This window comes from Lepidothrix coronata, unplaced genomic scaffold (assembly GCF_001604755.1).
Source record: "Lepidothrix coronata isolate B3197 unplaced genomic scaffold, Lepidothrix_coronata-1.0 Scaffold105, whole genome shotgun sequence".
NCBI classification, from domain to species: domain Eukaryota; kingdom Metazoa; phylum Chordata; class Aves; order Passeriformes; family Pipridae; genus Lepidothrix; species Lepidothrix coronata.
In genome coordinates, this window is record NW_016690285.1 from 313,801 (window position 1) to 331,582 (window position 17,782).

Here is a 17,782-nt window from a genome sequence, read left to right on the forward strand (position 1 = left end):
GAGGGAAGAGCAAAGCAAAATACCCAGAAACTACCAGCATGCAAAGAGGAGACAGTAGGTATATGGACAATAAACTTAAATTTAGAAAGTCAACCAGTCATGTCTAATGACTGCTAGGGAGAGAACCTACAAAGAGAAATGGAAATAGGGTATTAAAAGGGGGCAAGTGTTAAATAAACATGAAAAACTATAATTAAGGGCAACAATTTGCTTACCCAATGCATAATAAGACAAAATAAGATATGGTTCTAAAATTTTATGTGAAAAAGATGTCTCATACCTCTCATTTTTGCACAGTCATTGAATGGTTTAGGTTACAAGGGGCCTTAAAGATCGTCTTGTTCCACCTCCTGCATGGGCAGGGACAACTTCCACTATCCCAGGTCGTTTCAAACCCCATCCAACCTGGCCTTGGACACTTCCAGGGATGGGACAAACAATAGTTCTTCTTAAAAATCCAAAATATGAAACAAGATTTCAAGTATTGCTATCAAAGCGTTTAATATTAAGCCACTGCCACGAAGGAAAGGAAGCACTTAGGAGGCTCCTCTGTGTTATTTCCAAGATTTTTTAGTTCTTTCCTGTGTTCCTGTAGCTGTTCCCTTTTGCAGAGTATTTCAGGGTTTCAGAATCCATTAAACTGAAAATATAATGAGTTTATGTTGCCAATACATGGCTTAGCATAGTATTATTTGTGTTTACTTACACGTGTGTACACACACACACTGTAAACTTGGAGAATGACCCATGGCCTACAGAGGTGGAACTGGTCACAATTTGTGTTCAATCAAAGTGTTCAAAGGAAACCCCAAAAAAATATCTTTAAATCTTTCACTTGAATTGGGCTGGCATGGAAAATCGTGTTCATATTGTACTCATTTGTGGTCTGCTGCTCAGGAATTTTAACTGATGACAATTCAAAGATAAATTTGCTTTAAAAATAAATGATGAAAAATAACTGGCTTCTCCGGCTCTTATTTCATAATCTCCAAAGTATGTTCAGATTTATATAATTACAGTAGAAAATAGAAGTCTAAAAATGAAATCCAGTTTCGCATTAGAGCAGCCGGAATTAATAGGATTCTTCTTGCAATTCCTTTGTTTTCTGCTGGAGAACCAAACTCCACCATGAGTGGGGAAACCACGATGCTCTGCCCTGTTTGGGCTGTGATTGATGCTGTGGTGTGGGAGCTCCAGGCTTCTCAACTTCTCTGAGTTGAGGAGATAATCAGCGGGAAGCCCATCAAACATGCTCACAAGTGGGCAGGTACTTTACTGAGCTAAAGCTCAAAGTTGGGACACTTTGGACAATTTTTACATCTGTTTGTAACCTCTGAATGTGGCTTTCAGCCACTCATTCCCTTCTTTAATTTACATGAAAAAAGTCAGACTTACTTACTTTCCTTCACGCAGCAATAATTTGGAAGTTGAAGGTGTGAAAATATAACTCAAAACTAGGAAAAAGAGCCAAAGCTGCTTAAATGTGATCCTGCTGAGTGGGGTGGAGGGCCTAAGGTCTGACTGCAACCTGAAATCAGCTGGATCTCTGGAGGACAGCAAATTGCCCTGCTGGACATGGAGCTGGACAGTAATCCAGCTCTGGGATCCCAGCACAGGAAGGACATGGAACTGCTGGAGAGAGTCCAGAGAAGGCACCAAGATGACCAGAGGGATGGAGCAGCTCTGGTGGGAGGAAAGGCTGGGAGAGATGGGATTGTTCAGCCTGGAGAAGAGAAGATTTGGGGTGACTTGATTGTGTCCTTCCAGTGCCTGAAGGGAGCCTGAAAGAAAGATGGAGGGAGACTGTTTACAAGGGATGGAGTAACAGGACACAGGGAATGGTTTCAAACCGAAAGAGAGGAGATTTAGATCAGATATTAGGAAGAAATTATTCCCTGTGAGGGTGGTGAGATCTTGGCACAGGTTGCCCAGAGAAGCTGTGGCTGCCCCTGGATCCCTGGAGGTGTCCAAGGCCAGTTTGGACAGGGCTTGGAGCAACCCGGGCTAGTAGAATGTGTCCCTGCCCGTGGCAGGGGGTTGGAAGGAAATGAGCTTTAAGAATCCTTCCCACTCAAACCATTCTAGTTCTCGTGAATTTACAAAGGTTTCACTAATTTCCTCTAAACTAAGAGTGGCCAAACCTATTTCTAGTGTCAATATTCTTCCTAATCCAAATTCAAACTTACTTTATAGTCTGCTTATTACAGACCATGCCCCAAATTAAAATATACCTTGTATCTCTCCTACTAAAGACCTTTACAAAAGCTGACAATGCCGCGTATAAGTTGCCTTTATCTTTTCTATCCATTGTTACCAATATCGATACGTTCTATAACCTGCTACAAGATTTAGGGATGTCCCAAGAAATTAAAAATATACCAAATAAATGACAAAGTGAAATATAAAATGCAAGAGATTAATTTGCAGAACCAAAAAGTCTGTGGCTGAGTCACATGGTGCAGCTTGTTGCTCCTCTGAGTAGCTCAAATACAGTGGAGCTCACACCTGAAAGGGAAAGGAAGCACAGTTCAAACAGGGAATTCCTGAAAGAAGCAATGCAAAAGCAAAGTCAGATTTCACAAATATTCACAAATACACTCCAGCTCAACTCTAAAATCATTTATTGTGTCTCTACTCTTTCACCAGCTCTGAGGTGTTTGGGTGAAATGTAAATTTGATATGAATTTATAAAATCAACAGCTGGTGCCAGTAGAGACATGGAAACAAAATGATCAACTTCAGAAGCATAACTCCTCAATTAAAAAAAAAAAAAATCAAACCAAACCAAACAAAGTGTTTCTCTACCAACTTAAATTTTCAGGCTTCCAAGCGAACACAATGAAAATTTCAGTGAAATTATCAACCATGGGATTGCATCTTTCTCCTTTTCTGTAGGACCTGCATAAACCCTGTGTGTTGCCACCCTTTTCCTCTTATCCCATCAACCCTTTTCCCAGCTTTACCTTCACAATATTGCACCTCTCCCTCTGTATTATCCAGCATTTCCCCAGCAATGCCACCCCTCAGGTGACATCCATCCCCTCCCTGCCACTCCTACCCTCATCCAGATTTATGTCATGTGTGAGCCAAGGCCCTCTTCTCCCATTTTTCCACGTCTGTGACTTCCATGGTGGCGATAAGGAATCAGCTTTCTGATGAATGGTTTCACAGATGAACATGTATTCATTCATTGAGACATATTTTAAAATAATTGAGACCTGCTAAGCTGTATATAAGGCTTGATATATGATATGATATATAATATGGATGTAATATGATTGACTGGATGATCTACAAATGTAAGTCACCACTCACTCCTTGTCATGTTCAATATTCTGTCTAGTTTTTCACCAGATTACTTGAATCAGGGTCGCTGTCTTCATGTGTGTTTTTATAGGTTTTACCACAATAGGATTCTGACATAAATTACAGTCTAGGGATTGCCAGCAATTTTGTTAATAATAACTGCAATAATAAAGCAAAACAATTCCTTGTGGTGGGCTAATCTTTTAAGCTGTAAAAGCCTGGATTGATTACTGAGTACTAACTCATCTCTGCTGCATGAGGAGGACTGTTTTCTGGACACCAAAAATAAAAACTGAAATTTAAAACTCCTCAGTACGTGCATCCAGCTCCAGGCAGAGTGGAATTCCATAGAATCATGGAATGGTCTGGGTTGGAAGGGGCCTTAAAGGTCTTCTAGTCCAACCCCTCTACAACCAACAAGGACATCTTGCTCCAAGCCCTGTCCAACCTGGCCTTGGACACTTCCAGGGATCCAGGGGCAGCCACAGCTTCTCTGGGCAACCTGGGCCAGGGCCTCACCACCCTTCTAGCCAGGAATTCCTTCCCAATATCCCATCTATCCCTGCCCTCTGGCAGTGGGAAGCCATTCCCTGTCTCCTGTCACTCCATCCCTTGTCCCCAGTCCCTCTCCAGCCCTCTTGGAGCCCCTTGAGGCTCTGGAAGGGGCTCTCAGGTCTCCTTGGAGCCTCCTCTTCCCCAGGTTGAACACCCCCAATTCTCTCAGCCTTTCCTTATAGGAGAGGTGCTTCATCCCTCTGATCATCTTTGTGGCCCTCCTTGGAACCCACTCCAGCAGATCCAGGTTTTCCTGTGCTGAGGACCCCAGAGCTGGACACACCAGTACATCAAGGTACAGTATTAGAATTCAAAAGGCTTTGTCAAATTGGAGAAAAGACCTAAAAATCCCATTTAATGAAAGAAGGAAAAATACAAATTTCACAGTCAGTGAGGAATAATCAGGGTGTTAAATGCAGAATGGGGGATGTTCTGCTGAGACAGAAGCTCTGTGTGACAGTTGCACAAATCAAAATATAAAATGTTATCACACTGTAGAAAAAACCTGCATAACACCTCAGGGTCCTGCATATGGATACAACTGGAAATAATGTAGAATAACTTGCTGCATTTTTGGCCTTGATAATACTTGGCCCAGCTGTAGTTCTATACAGAATCATTACATACCCAGGACAAGAAAGATGTGGATAAATTAGAGAAAGACTAAAAGAGAAGAGTGAGAATGATAAGCATGTAGAAAAACAGAATTTCAAGGGAAAAAATAAAAGTTAAGGAATTAGGATTGTTTGCTCTATAGAAGAAGAGACTGGGGCAAAACTGCATATAAAAATATGGGCAGGAAAAAACAGGAGTCCATTGAAATTGCAGCAAAGGGCAGTTGGGTGAAATATTGTGAAAAATCTCATGGACATGTTACTAAAAAAAATAATAAATAATAAATAAAATTAAAAATAAATTAAAATTTTTTAAATGAAAAAATAAAATAATAAATAATAAATAAAATTAAAAATAAATTAAAATTTTAAAAATGAAAAAAATAAAATAAAATAAAACTATAAAATAAAATAAAATAAAAATAACAGTGCTAGTGGAGATACCTGAACTGGACCTTCACATAAGGCTTATTTAATAAATCATATGCCAATGCCCAATGGACTATCCAGTAATAGTGGGAATAAAAAAAGTAAACCAACAACAACAACAAAAAAAAACCTCTGGTTATTTTTTTTTCCTGAAAAAAAGAAAAAAATAAGTATTTGGCTGTACAGAAAAAAAACACCTTGGAAATGAGAAACATTTTGTGCAATTTCATTAGGATTTACATCCTTTAACGTGAGATCGACTTAAAATCTATTTTTAACCAAAGAATCTTATTAAAGTAAGAAGATTGCCTGGTTTACCACTTGTAGTTGTTTCAAGCAGTAGTGGCTGATGATGCTCTTTATAAACAATAGGGAATGAATTTAAACAAACTAAAAGATGTTTAATGTAAAAAAAATCCCTGCAGCTTGAGAAAAAAATATGTTGTTGTGGATTGCATATTTTACATGCAATTTATGCTGCAGTTTCTCTTCATTAACCACATCTCGCAGATTTTTCAAGGCACCAGCATGAATATTATTAACATGTGTTAAAAATGTGTTTAAAATAATGTATAAAGCTGTGTATTTAAAGAAAAAAGTTTAGGTAAAATGAACAAGGGTGTCTGTGTATTATAAATTGGTTTGTGGGTGTGTTGATATATAAACCAGGCTCCGGGTGCACAAATGCACATATATATTGCTTTAGAGCTGGTGTTTTAATTAAACTGAACTAGACCTTAACAAGAGCATCCAATTCATAATTTTTTCTGTTCTATGGATTCTTATTAGTTAAAGCAGATATAATCCATTCTGGAACATGACATGTAGAAATTGCCAGAATCTCCTTTTATTTCTTTCCTTACCATTGGTTTCCTTCTACCGCGAGAATCTCAGGAAATACCTTGTAGCCTTCAGTTTTTTTCTGCAGTATAACCTGTTTGCATCCATCTTCCAAACTTTGGCAGCATGGTATTGATAGAAATGATTGACAATGGCAGACACAGGTCTTGAAAATTACAAAAATCAAAAGCTTATAGTCTGAGCAATTAAAAATACCCAATATCGTCACATCATTCTGGTCCCGGTAACACCTCATAGAGTCCTACAATGGTTTGGGCTAGAAGGGATCTTAAAGATCATCTAAAAGATCTAAAGATTATCTAATCCCACCCCCTGTCATGGCCAGGGACACCTTCCACTAACCCAGGTTGCTCCAAGCCCCGTCCAACCTGGCCTTGGACACTTCCAGGGATCCAGGGGCAGCCACAGCTTCTCTGGGCAACCTGGGCCAGGGCCTCCCCACCCTCCCAGACAGGAATTCCTTCCCAATATCCCATCTAACCCTACCCTCTGGCAGTGGGAAGCCATTCCCTGTCTCCTGTCCCTCCATCCCTTCTCCCAAATCCCTCTCCAGCTCTCTTGGTGTCCCTTTAAGTCCTGGAAGGAGCTCTGAGGTCTCCCTGTGTCATCAGATTCAAACATAATATTCTGAAGTAGCATCTTTCTGTCATTTTAGGTGAAGGCCTTTGAAAGACACTCAGCATTGATTACATTTACTCCTGCTGATGTAAATGGGAGTACCATTAGGTGAACAGAGCATTTTCACAAATCCTATGCTCCTGCCTAATGTCAAGGACCAGCCTAAAGTCTTCATCAGTGCCATGCTGGGATTTGGTCTGTACTAAATTCTGCAGAGAAAGTAAGAAGTGTCTGTGGATATTTTCTAACTTTCAATTAAGAAAAATGTTTTTTGGTTTTTTTTCCTTTTTTCTTTTACCTTATCTTTTTTGTTTCAATTCTCATACACTTTGATATTGGAATCAAAGCTACGTGACCAATTCTAATACTTCTTTTAAAGCCACCTGTGTGCCTATCCTATGCCTAGTTAGCATAATATTAACCAAATGAAATTTTTAAGTCCTGATGATGAGAACTTTAATTTTGGGACAGACATTTGGTGATATATTACTTCACTTAAGATTTATATAAAAAATTAGAAAGTGGAAAAAGTAGAATTTAGTACAATCAAGGAACAGAAATAATTTTATAAACATATCACAAACAAATCATAATTTCCCTTGAAAAAGCAGGCTCAATGTAGTAAAAGAGACTTAAAAAGCATTAAGTTCTCATTTCAAATCCAGTAAAATTCTTCTCCCCCTCCAAATTTTCACCAAACATCACTTATTGGAACAGGTTTGCAGCTCACACTGATATTTATTACTTTTTTATACCTGATTTTGCAGAATCACAGTGGCATTTCATCAGCTTTCAGTGCTGCTCAGTTCACCTCTTGAATGTTCATATTCTCCTTCTCCTAAGCCACACAACCAGATTTTTTGGCCTTGGCATAATAAGGTTTGAATAATGGTCTGTTTGTTGTCCCAAGGAAGGAAAGAAGACTTCCTGTACTTCACAATTAAAAGCTGTGTGTCTCTGTTAATCAGTGGCCAGGGGCTGGAATTATTATTGTATTATTTGTCCAGTCTCCCCTCACTCTTTGTCTAATAAATGGATTCTTTTTCCTTACAGACCATAGAAGAATAGTCCACAAATATTGCTCCACACTTAAAAAACTATTTAAAAAGTGCATCAAAACAAACTCAAGGAGGTTTCTTACAAAGTGAGGGAGAGCACTGCCATAAATGTAGGTTGTTTTCTGTAAGAGAAAGGGGAAGAAGGATCACTTGGTTTTTAACCCTCTATTTTACAAGTTATTTCTTAAATTTTCAGCTAGCTGGATTTCCCCTTGCAATGAGAGGGTTTGCAAGTTCAGAAACACTTCACTAGGGGAATGAGGACCCCAGTGTTGATGCCAAACACCAGAGAGGGATGGTTTCCTTTATACAGTGGCTTTCAGAGAGGTTTGGCATGTAAAAGTTTCTCTTCTTAAAAATATTGGCAGCTCCACCTTGATAAAAATTTAATCAGTAAATAAGTAATTTTGAAGCAGTGCTGATCATGTACAAGTGGAAACACAGAATCATCCAGGTTGGAAAAGCTCTCCCAGCCCATGGAGTCCCCCCTGTGCCCGATGCCCATCTTATCCCCCAGCCCAGAGCACTGAGTGCCACATCCAGTCCTTCCTTGGACACCTTCAGGGATGGGGACTCCACCACCTCTCTGGGTAGCCCCTTCCAATGCTTGACACCCCTTTCTGTAAAGAAATTTTTCCTAAAAGAACAGTTTAAACCAGCTAGAACTCTTTAAACTAGCGGAGTAACACTGGAAGTTCTCCTGGTAAAGCAGTCTGGGACATCAAACTGGGGCATCCCAAGGCTTTGGGAGAATGTACATCTGGATTCAATTCTGAATCCAAAATTTGGATGTGTTTGTCATGCAACCAGTTGTGATGCATCCATAACCAGATCCAAAGAGCTGAAAAAAAATGATACATTAATGGTAGTTCTAAATGAGTGTCAAGGCAGTGTAGCCCAGAGCCAGGCTGTAAAACATCCTGCACTTCTCCTGGCCCAGTGAACCCTGCTTCATCCCAAGTAAATCACAGCCCAGAGGGAAAGTCCAGTCCAAATTAAAACACCCAGATTAATGATAGCCCCCAGACTTGTTCGGTTATCTGATTTTCTATGGGAGCTCAGGCTCAGCTTTATCACATCCTACTTCAGATGTTTCAAAGTGTTTCCTGTCTTAGACACCTACAAGGCTTGGCCTCCCCTGCCATGGCCTGGAAAAGGGAGACTCTCTTAATGGGTACCTGGCCATGGGTGGATCCAGGGGTCGCATCTCAATGAGTTTATAATTAAGCAAGGCGGGGTCTGTTGCCTGGCTCTCAAGGCAAGGGACATGGTAGGGATTATGTCTCCATGGCTGCCTGACCTCCCTGAGAGAAGTGTGGGGGCCATGCTGGGGAAGGAATCTTGTTTCCAGTCAAAACTGTTCCAGAGATGGTGCCAACAGTGCAAGGGATGAGTAAGTGTTGCCCAGAAAAGTTGTGGCTGCCCCTGGATCCTTGGAAGTGTCCAAGGCAAGGTTGGATGGGGCTTGGAGCAACCTGGGCTAGTGGAAGGTGTCTCTGGCCATGGCAGGGGGGAGAATGAGGTGAGCTTTAAGGTCACTTCCAATTTAAACTGTTCTGGGATTCTCTGGCCAAGCATGATCTGGAAAGTTGGCATGAGTAGTGTGAACATGAGCTGGGATCTCTCTCTGCATAAGGGTGACAGAGAGAAACCTGGGAAACCAGGACATTTGTGTGACTTAGGTGATCGTGTAGATAGATGCATAAACCAAAAGCCCTCTGAATTAAGAAAAAAACCCCAACCCTAATTAATGATAATACTGTTAGGAGAGATTAATACTTTATGATTTCCTCAAAGTTGTGTTGACTTTGGTAACCCTGGCCTAGTGTAAATCCCTCAGCAATGCTCTCCCGTTCTGGATCACCCAGGCAGCAAGATTCAGTCTTGGCTTGAGTAATAAGACAGGATTGCTTAAATCAGGATTCTTCTGAGGCTTTTGAGCTTCAGCATTAGGCCTGAAGTTAAGACCAGTAATGAAAGGATATTTATTATCAAACAAGAGCCTTTGATAGTACCAGCTTGGACATGTGACATGATTTGGAGGTGTGACAAGTCTTTTTACTCCAAGATCTCAGTGCTGCATTGGAGTTGCCTCCTGCCTGCTGCACTACAGTCCTGCTTGCTCCCCGGTCATTCATGGAAAAGACATGATCCAAGTCTCTTTTTGTAATATCCAAATATATTTCACTGCCAAAACAGAGATGTAACCGAAGATCCCACCAAGCCACAAGCACAGCAGATCCATTTGCCTTCTCCCACCTTTTTCCAGAGCCTTGGATATCTTTGCTTCTGGGCTGCAGTTTTATTTATGTAGCTGTGCATTTCTGCCCTTTGGATCAGGGACATGTTCACCCAACAACAAGATAACAGCTAAAAATAGTGACTTTTCTCTCTTCTCCCAAGAAGCAATCAAGTCTCTGAGGTCTACATGCAACCCCAAATTCTTGAGCTAAAAGTTAAGGCAGCCTTTCCCTGGGGAAAAGCTAACTTCATTTATAAAACACATTTGATTTCCCTTCTCTAATCTCTCCGTAGCCTTTTTCCACTGCTGCGTGCTTTAATTTCGCTTTCAGTCAGAAGTTTAAAAAACTTTAGGCTTCTAATAACTGGAAAAAAATGGTTATTTAAAGATAACTGCAACTTGCTTAACATGCCAGACTATCATATGCTCGCTGCTTTGAAGCTGCAAATTAATGACGAGCAGGAACAGTGACTATCTTTCAGAGAAAACTGACCTCTTTCTAATGGCTCATCGCTAATGTCATCTGTCTGCTGCATCTCATTATGGGAATTTCACGGAGTAGGGAAGTATCTTAAGGCTGTGCACAAATAAAAAGGACCTTCTAGTATTGAGCACTTTGAAAATTTTTGATCTCTCCAAATACCTTCCTTAGATACTGGTTTCCCCTTTTGTGCATGGCACGCTGCTTATGTCATCTATTCTCTGTGACTAATTATGTTAATTTTGTGCCATAAAAGTAACTGAAGGCTGTTAAGGAATAAAAGCTTTTGAGTGGCCTTATTTCATAAACACCCCTTTTGAACAAGGCGCATTTAGTCATATTTGCAGTAACAGAAAGAGTCTTGTGCTAAAAATACAACAAAGGCTCTTGAATATGGCCATTTATTCCTACTTTATTAGGTAATTTATGAAAAGTATGAAGGGAAGCCTTTTTGTTACTATAATTTGCATAAAGCTGGTGCCCCATTAATGAGATAACTTCCTGCCTTTTGTGTACCACCAGCTGGAAATAGAAATATAGGAACTTTTCTGTCTCCCAATTACTTAACCTGCTGAGTTCAGAGTTGGAGAGTAAACAGGATTCATATCAGTCAAAGAAGTTGATTTCTGCTGCTCTATCTAAAATGTTTTTATTTAATTAAGGAACCAGTGAAAGCAAAACGTTAAAAATACACTAAATGTCCATCAGCTCCACGAGACCAAGGCTTTAGACCTGGGCTTCAATTTTGCACCTGTCTTTTTGTGCTGTCAGTCACAATTAGTTGTGCTGCAGAGTAGATCCATCAGGAATCAAGGCAGGCATCTAAACCCGACAGTTTGAAGGGATCTGGGTGCCAAGGGATGCAGATGGGTTCTAGACATCATTTAAAAATCACCTAGAAACTCGATTGGCATCCAGGTCCCAGACACTCTTGGAAATCTCATTAATTGCCTCTCTGGTGCTGATACTTTAAATACTCTGATTTGGATAGAAAAATCCCTGCTCCAGAGGAATAACTGAACTTTTCCCAACAAGGGGAAAATTCTTCATCTCTGTCACTGATTTGTGTGCCAAAAGTTCAATCTGCCTTCAGGTTGGCTGACATGGTGCAGTGATACCTGTCACTCTGCTTAGAAACAGAGTTAGGATTTCTTTTTCATCAGTTTTCCACATTAATAGCATCATTTTGACTGCTGAATTAAAGGTATTGTTTATCAGTTGTAGCATCTCAGAATCATTTATACATAAGGTGATAACTTAGCCATAAAATCAATGGACCAGCTCCCCTATTTAGATATTTTTACACTGTTTACTATCTCTGAATTTATTTCAAGTGACTTAATTATAATTAGGATAATGACAACTCCTTAACAGTGTGCTAAAACATATGCAGGATCCAAAAAAAAAAAAAAAGAAAAGCTATGTATCTAAAAAGAATTTAAATTTCAGCTGCTCAGCCTTTGTGTGGTTTGAGGTCAGTTTGTTGGAACAGTAAAGATTGTTCAGTGGGCAAATTACTTGACTGGCCATACCTACCTAATCTGTTAAATCTGAATAAAAGGCATCTTTTGAGGTGGAATAGGGCATGTGACAGGTTTGTACTCACCACACCCCACTCTTTAGCCAGGAATTCCCTGCTTTCCCACTGCAGAAGAGCTGGGCTCACCACCATTCAGCCCTAAAGGAGGAAAAGGCAATCAAAATCACCTTCCAGACAATCAAATGGATTCAATCCCAGTTTAAAGAGTCCTTTGACACTACCCTGTATATCTAAACAAATCACTGCAAACCCACATATCACCTCATCTAGTTAAAATATGGGGGTATTTAGAAGAGCTGCAATAGAGTTTCCACTGTCATTTTAACTATGAGCTAAACCACGAGTGCTGACAGGCTAAAGGTTGTCACAGTCAAGGGCCTAATTACTCTACAAATTGCAGTGAGATGATAAGATCCATCTCCTCTTGCTTGGGGCACTGGACTGGGGAGGAAAGTCTCCAGACTGGGCAGGAAAGTGTCCACAGGCTCCTTTCAGGGGCAGCAGAGACACACAGACGCCTCCAGACTGGGATTCACAACTCACAGGGACTGACTCCTTCCCAATTCGGATGTCTTGAGTATATTCTTAGGAGGTATGAGTTGAGACTCAAATTATTTTTAGATTGCACTTGAAATAACAGTTTAAATTTTGTCTGAAGGTGTGTCTGAAACTGAATCTTCAAACTCTACACAATCACCTAATTTCCTGCCTCCTTGCTGTGTTTCTGCCTGTGGCAATCAATGAAGGCCCCAGTTTTCCCCACACACCTTTCTGCCAGATTTTTTTCTGACCCATCAGTGACACTGAACATTTTGTGCAGCCAGTGTGGTGTTAGAACGAGCTACTTTGCTAAAAGACTGCGGGAAAAAAATGCATTTAAGGGCCTCATAAAGGGCCTCATCTTCAGGAGAAGATGATGAGTTATAATTTCCAGTATAGGACATTTGCTGGACTAATGTGGTTCTGGTGCAGCAGCTCAGGTGGGGTGGAAGCATTTAGAGAAGTCAATAGTGATTGCTCTCTCTTCTTGGTGTGAAATATTCACAAGCAGAGAGCCCCTGCTCTGCTGCAGAGAAATCCATGGCACCAACTTCATGTCTCAGGAGAAGGGATTCCATACAGATTGCTGGCCAGAAGAGCAGCAGTTCTCTAACATCCAAGAAAAGGGACTGTTTCCAAAACACCTACAGCAACAATTCATAACATAGGGTTACAGATTCATGTAGGAAACACAGGAATGGCAGTGGGAGCATCTCACAGACAATGCCAGAGCATAAAGTTTTGTTCTAGGCTGACATGAAGCAAATGTCACATAAAAAAACATTATTGCATAAATAAATCTCACTCATTCACAAGTTTGTTGGTTTTTTTGCCCTACTCAAACACTGAGATTTTTCTATTTTCTTGGGTTTTTTCCTAGATAAAAAGTGGTTTTGACCCTTCCCTTTTTATTTTTTTTGCTGCCCACAGGTTGCAAACCTCAACCGAACACTTACCTGGGAGGTATTTTAGCATGTGGCTGGCCCAGACTGATGCCAACCTTCCAGAGCTTTCCTCAGATGCCTCCCAGTGAAAGGTCAGCTGCTGTGGAGAAGAGGGAGAAGAGAAAGAAATGCATCTTTATCTGCAGGAATGTTGTAATAGGCCTAGAAAGGCTTTGGGTGTTCAGTGTTTAAGATTCAGTGGGATATGAGCCTATATAAAACTTGAAATAAAAGCAGCCCATTGACCTATTTAATGGGACTAGTCATTAAAGCCACGAGAGCCGAGGAAAAAACAGCCTAATGAGGAATTAAAAAAATAAAAGAGGAATAAAAAAGCAAAAAAACCTCTCCATGCCCACTAGCCCAGGGCTAGCTTAATTAAAGTCAAAGTAGAAAGCTGCAAGAATAAAGAAATAAACAGTTAAATGTATTATTTTTATCCCCATATTCCTGGCTGCTCTTTCTCTGCAATTGGTTTCATTCTCAAATAAAGCAACAGCCTCTTGTTTGCTTTCTGTTCTCTGCCTAATTTGGATAAATATAAACTTTTCTAGGCAAACCCAGAAAATCAGTTTTTCCCCTGAATATGGAGCTCTGAAGAAGATTGTTTTGCAATTCTGATAATTACGAATATTTATAGGACATGGTTTAAGAGGACAGCACTAATTGGACAACGCTTTCTGGACTCCCTTCTCAAAGCACTTAAATGATAAATCAGTCACCGAAGACAAATAATATAAATAAAGTGATAGATTGGCTTTCCCTCTCTCTTCCTTTCTTTTGATTTACCAAACAGCTCCAACAAGCTGTCCGTGGCCAGAAAGCCGGTCTTAGAACGTTGTTATGTCTGTTTACAATGATTTGGGAGACCAGAGGGGAAAAGTTTGAATCAACAAATATTTTCTACATTCCTACTGGTAACTCCAAGGCCGGTTTTCAGAGTGGGTTCCCCCCCCTTGTCTGTTACAAGTTATGATGTGTGGATGAAGGCTTTTTCCCATGCAGTAATGACTGTATACTGAGATTTCAAGGGGCTGTTCATGACAATCCCATTTTCTGTGTAATTTCATGGTTGTCTTCTTGAATGAAGATATTGGCTGCTCTGAAGCAGGAGGTCAGATGCTCCTGCTCCCTTTCAGTATTGTTCCGGAGTATGTTTCCTTTCAGCTGATGAAAAGTAATTCATCATTTACACCCTTGAATTCTGCCAGCGTTTTTTTTGAACAACTTTTCTTTCCCCGTGGTACCTTGGGCCCATGAAAGAGATAAATAGGTTCAATACAACGCCAGGCCCCGGATCCTGGGAGCAGGTTCGGCCTTGGAGGCCCCGAGCTGCCCCTTTCTCATGATGGAGTTTGTCACCTTTCTACCTCTGGAAGTCAAATCCTGTCAACTCAGCCATCTCTCAGCCTCTCTGAAGTGGCTTTGGCACCCACTGGGGCATGTGAGCTTAAAATTGATTTTTTTTTAAGATCTGTCAAGTTCCCTTAAGGGAGTGGGCAGCCAGCCGGCCCTCACAAAGCGCTCAATGTCTAACAGGCACCCGAGGAACTTCCTCCAGGAGGGCACCGGGGCCCCAAATCCCCACCCCTCGTTGCTGAGGAGCTGCCCCTCCACCAGAGAAACCTTCCTGCCAGGCTGCCTCCTCCTTCCCGAAGCCTTGGAGCCTCGTTTTTCCTTTTATTTAAGCAGCAGAGATGTTAAAATAGTGGCAGCCAGCCTGGCAGGGATACCCCTTGCAAGTGTTGCTCCCTGGCATTGGGCACGGCACGAGGTGGCCACTGCTCACCTCTGCTTGGGACAAGGGGTTATTGTCCCCCACGTGTCTCAGGAATGCTCTGCCCTGGGCAAATAATTCATTATTGTGCCCCATAAGCTCTCAAAATATCGGTGGTCAGGGAAAATAAGGGTGCAAAGAGAATAAAGATTTTCAGCTGAATAAAAAGCTATAAATATATAAATATATTCATATATAATAAAAATATATAATATATATTTATTGTATAATATTATATTATTTATATTATTTTACACAATATATTATTATATTATGTATATTATTATGTAAAATATTTGTTCACTATATATTAGTGGCTATATATTCATATATTCATATATATTAATATATATGGATATATATAGTATTATATATATTATATATTATAGTGTATACTATAATATATATATTATAATACATATACTGTAATGTACATACTACATATACTTTATTATAATATATATATTAGTATACTATACATATACTATATATACAATACTACATATATTATACTTTATATACACTATATTATAGTATATATTAGTATACATATATTCAGTATTTATTAGTATATATGTATTATAACATATTATATATTTATACTATATATTTATTATATTATATACTTATACATAATATAATTTTACATTATTAATAAATATATATATAGTGTATATCCCACTCTTTAAATGACACACATGGTTGCAGCCAAAGACATCTAAAAGCAGAAAATCTGCTGATTGCAGAAAATTAAAACCTCTTTGCAGAGCGAGGTTTCACTTCCCAAAAATTCAGTTCCCAGAAGGCAGGCAGGGGGAGAGGCTGCACCTCCCAGCACCGGTGGCATCCCACAGCTCAGAGGCATCTCTGGGAGCATTTCAGAGCCCACCCAGGTAAATAAATGAATTTTAAAAGGAAGAGCTGTCAGCAGATTAGATCACCGGAAAGCAAAGCAAAGCAAAGCAAAACTGGTTACAACAAAATCTCTGAAAGGGGCTCAGCCTAAGCAATAATTTTAGTGCAGGAATTCTGAATTATTCCAAGGCCTGCATTTAAACATTCTCTGACACAAAGAGGTTTAGTAATATAACCCCTTATTTATTTTTTCAGCAACTCTCTCTTGTTTGGAGTAGTATTTTAGAGGAGAAAATAATCTTTCAACTTGAGCAATTTTGTTGAGTTTTTGCTCAGCACACAGGCCTAAAATACGGCATATAACCTGGGTTTGCTCTTTTTTTTTTTTTTAATACCCTATGGTTTCCTCCTCCCTTTGCTGCAAGTGTTTGTTTTTTAACAAAAATATCCTGTGCATCCACATTATCAACACACGTTTGAGTGGGCAGAAGGGTTGGTTAATCTGCCGCTGTCGTGACAGCAGGGGGAGCAAAAATCACTGCAACAGGGGGGAATTCACAATGATCCTGGCTATTAAAAAGCCACTTCTGAAAAGAAATAGGCATTTTCTGGAGAAAACAATTGTTGTACGCATTTATTATCACCAGCCAAGCTAAAGCTGCAGGTTAAACCCAAACTTTGCTGTGCAAACTGTTAACAGAACAAACAGCAGCCAGAAGTAATTACAAGTTTGAAACACAAGTCAGGAGAGAGCTGAGATATTTTTAACTCATGAGGGGAGTGTTAGAACTCCCTCTGGAAGGAAAAAGGGACAAGGAAGATTTGCAGCTTGTCTTTTTTAATTTTTATTTGTATTTTTTAACTCTATGCTGTGCTGCAAGGGAGGGAACTGCAGCCCACCCCAAGAGGAGGCACCGCTGGAGCCAGACCTCTGGTGCTTCAACTTCAAAGATTTAGGGTTAGAAAGGGCACAACTCTAACCCAAATATAGTCCCAGGAGCAAATAACACAAGACTCAATCAGTCACAAGACTATGTTAATATTTATATCCTGAGATATATCCACGTCCTGCACCCTTCCTTCTGCTCACCCTTTCCTTTTGGAGTTCTGGGCTACCCTGACGGTTTCGGTGGGTATGGCCATAAACTGTTCTATCCATAGGTCTGGTTTCTTTAAAGTTTGATTAACTCTTGGAATAAGATTGATTTTTTTGCCTCCCTTCTTGCCAGTCAGGTCACATGAAATGGTTATGAGCGGGACAGTGTGATCTGTGCCGTGCTTCTCAGCTCTCCAGGTGAGGACGCACGTGTTGCAACAGAGAGCAAAATACTCCTCCTTTGTTCCACAGCTCCATCTGCCCATCCATCCACCCACCCATCTGCCTCTGTGCATTCACACACAAAAATAAAACCTGCTGAACAAATCCACCACGTCTTTGTCCACACTAGAATGGTTTGTGGAGCTATGTTTCCCCTTCAGTTTGCTGGAGTATATTCACAGGATATTATTTTCATCTCAAATAATTTTTTTTTTCTGCAGTTAGCATTCAGTATTTTCTCTTTGCTTTTCTAATTAGCCTTTCAGTTTGCTTCTGCTTATTTTATGGAGCCTTTCAACTGCTCCACCTTCCCAGATTTTGTATTTTTTTTTCAACACCTTGTGCTTACTGCTTATCTTACTCTTTGCTATACAACTCTACTTAGCCACATCAGGCATTGTTACCTTTATCCTTCTTTAGACTTAAACCAGGATGAATTTCAAATGTCCTCCAACTGTTTCTGAAATATATTCCAATTTTCTTCAGTAGATTTACCATACATTATAATAAAATCCTGATAAAAATTCCTTAGCACACTCTGCACTCCCTGAAAGTCAGCCTGCAGTAAGGCTGGCGTTGCTTTTTGCTCCTCAACAAATATTTTAAATCAAATGATGTCGAGATCACTGGATCTTTCATACCCC

At 40.1% G+C, this 17,782-nt stretch overlaps 1 long non-coding RNA gene across 1 annotated transcript; it reads right to left on the bottom strand.

Annotated features, from left to right (window-relative positions):
* Positions 1–2,409: 2,409 nt before the first annotated feature.
* On the bottom strand, positions 2,410–13,290 carry LOC108501633. The gene is made up of 3 exons (XR_001876239.1): positions 13,201–13,290; positions 11,771–11,842; positions 2,410–2,505 (listed from the first exon to the last, which is right to left on the bottom strand). It is a non-coding gene; the product is annotated as an uncharacterized LOC108501633 (long non-coding RNA).
* Positions 13,291–17,782: the final 4,492 nt, after the last annotated feature.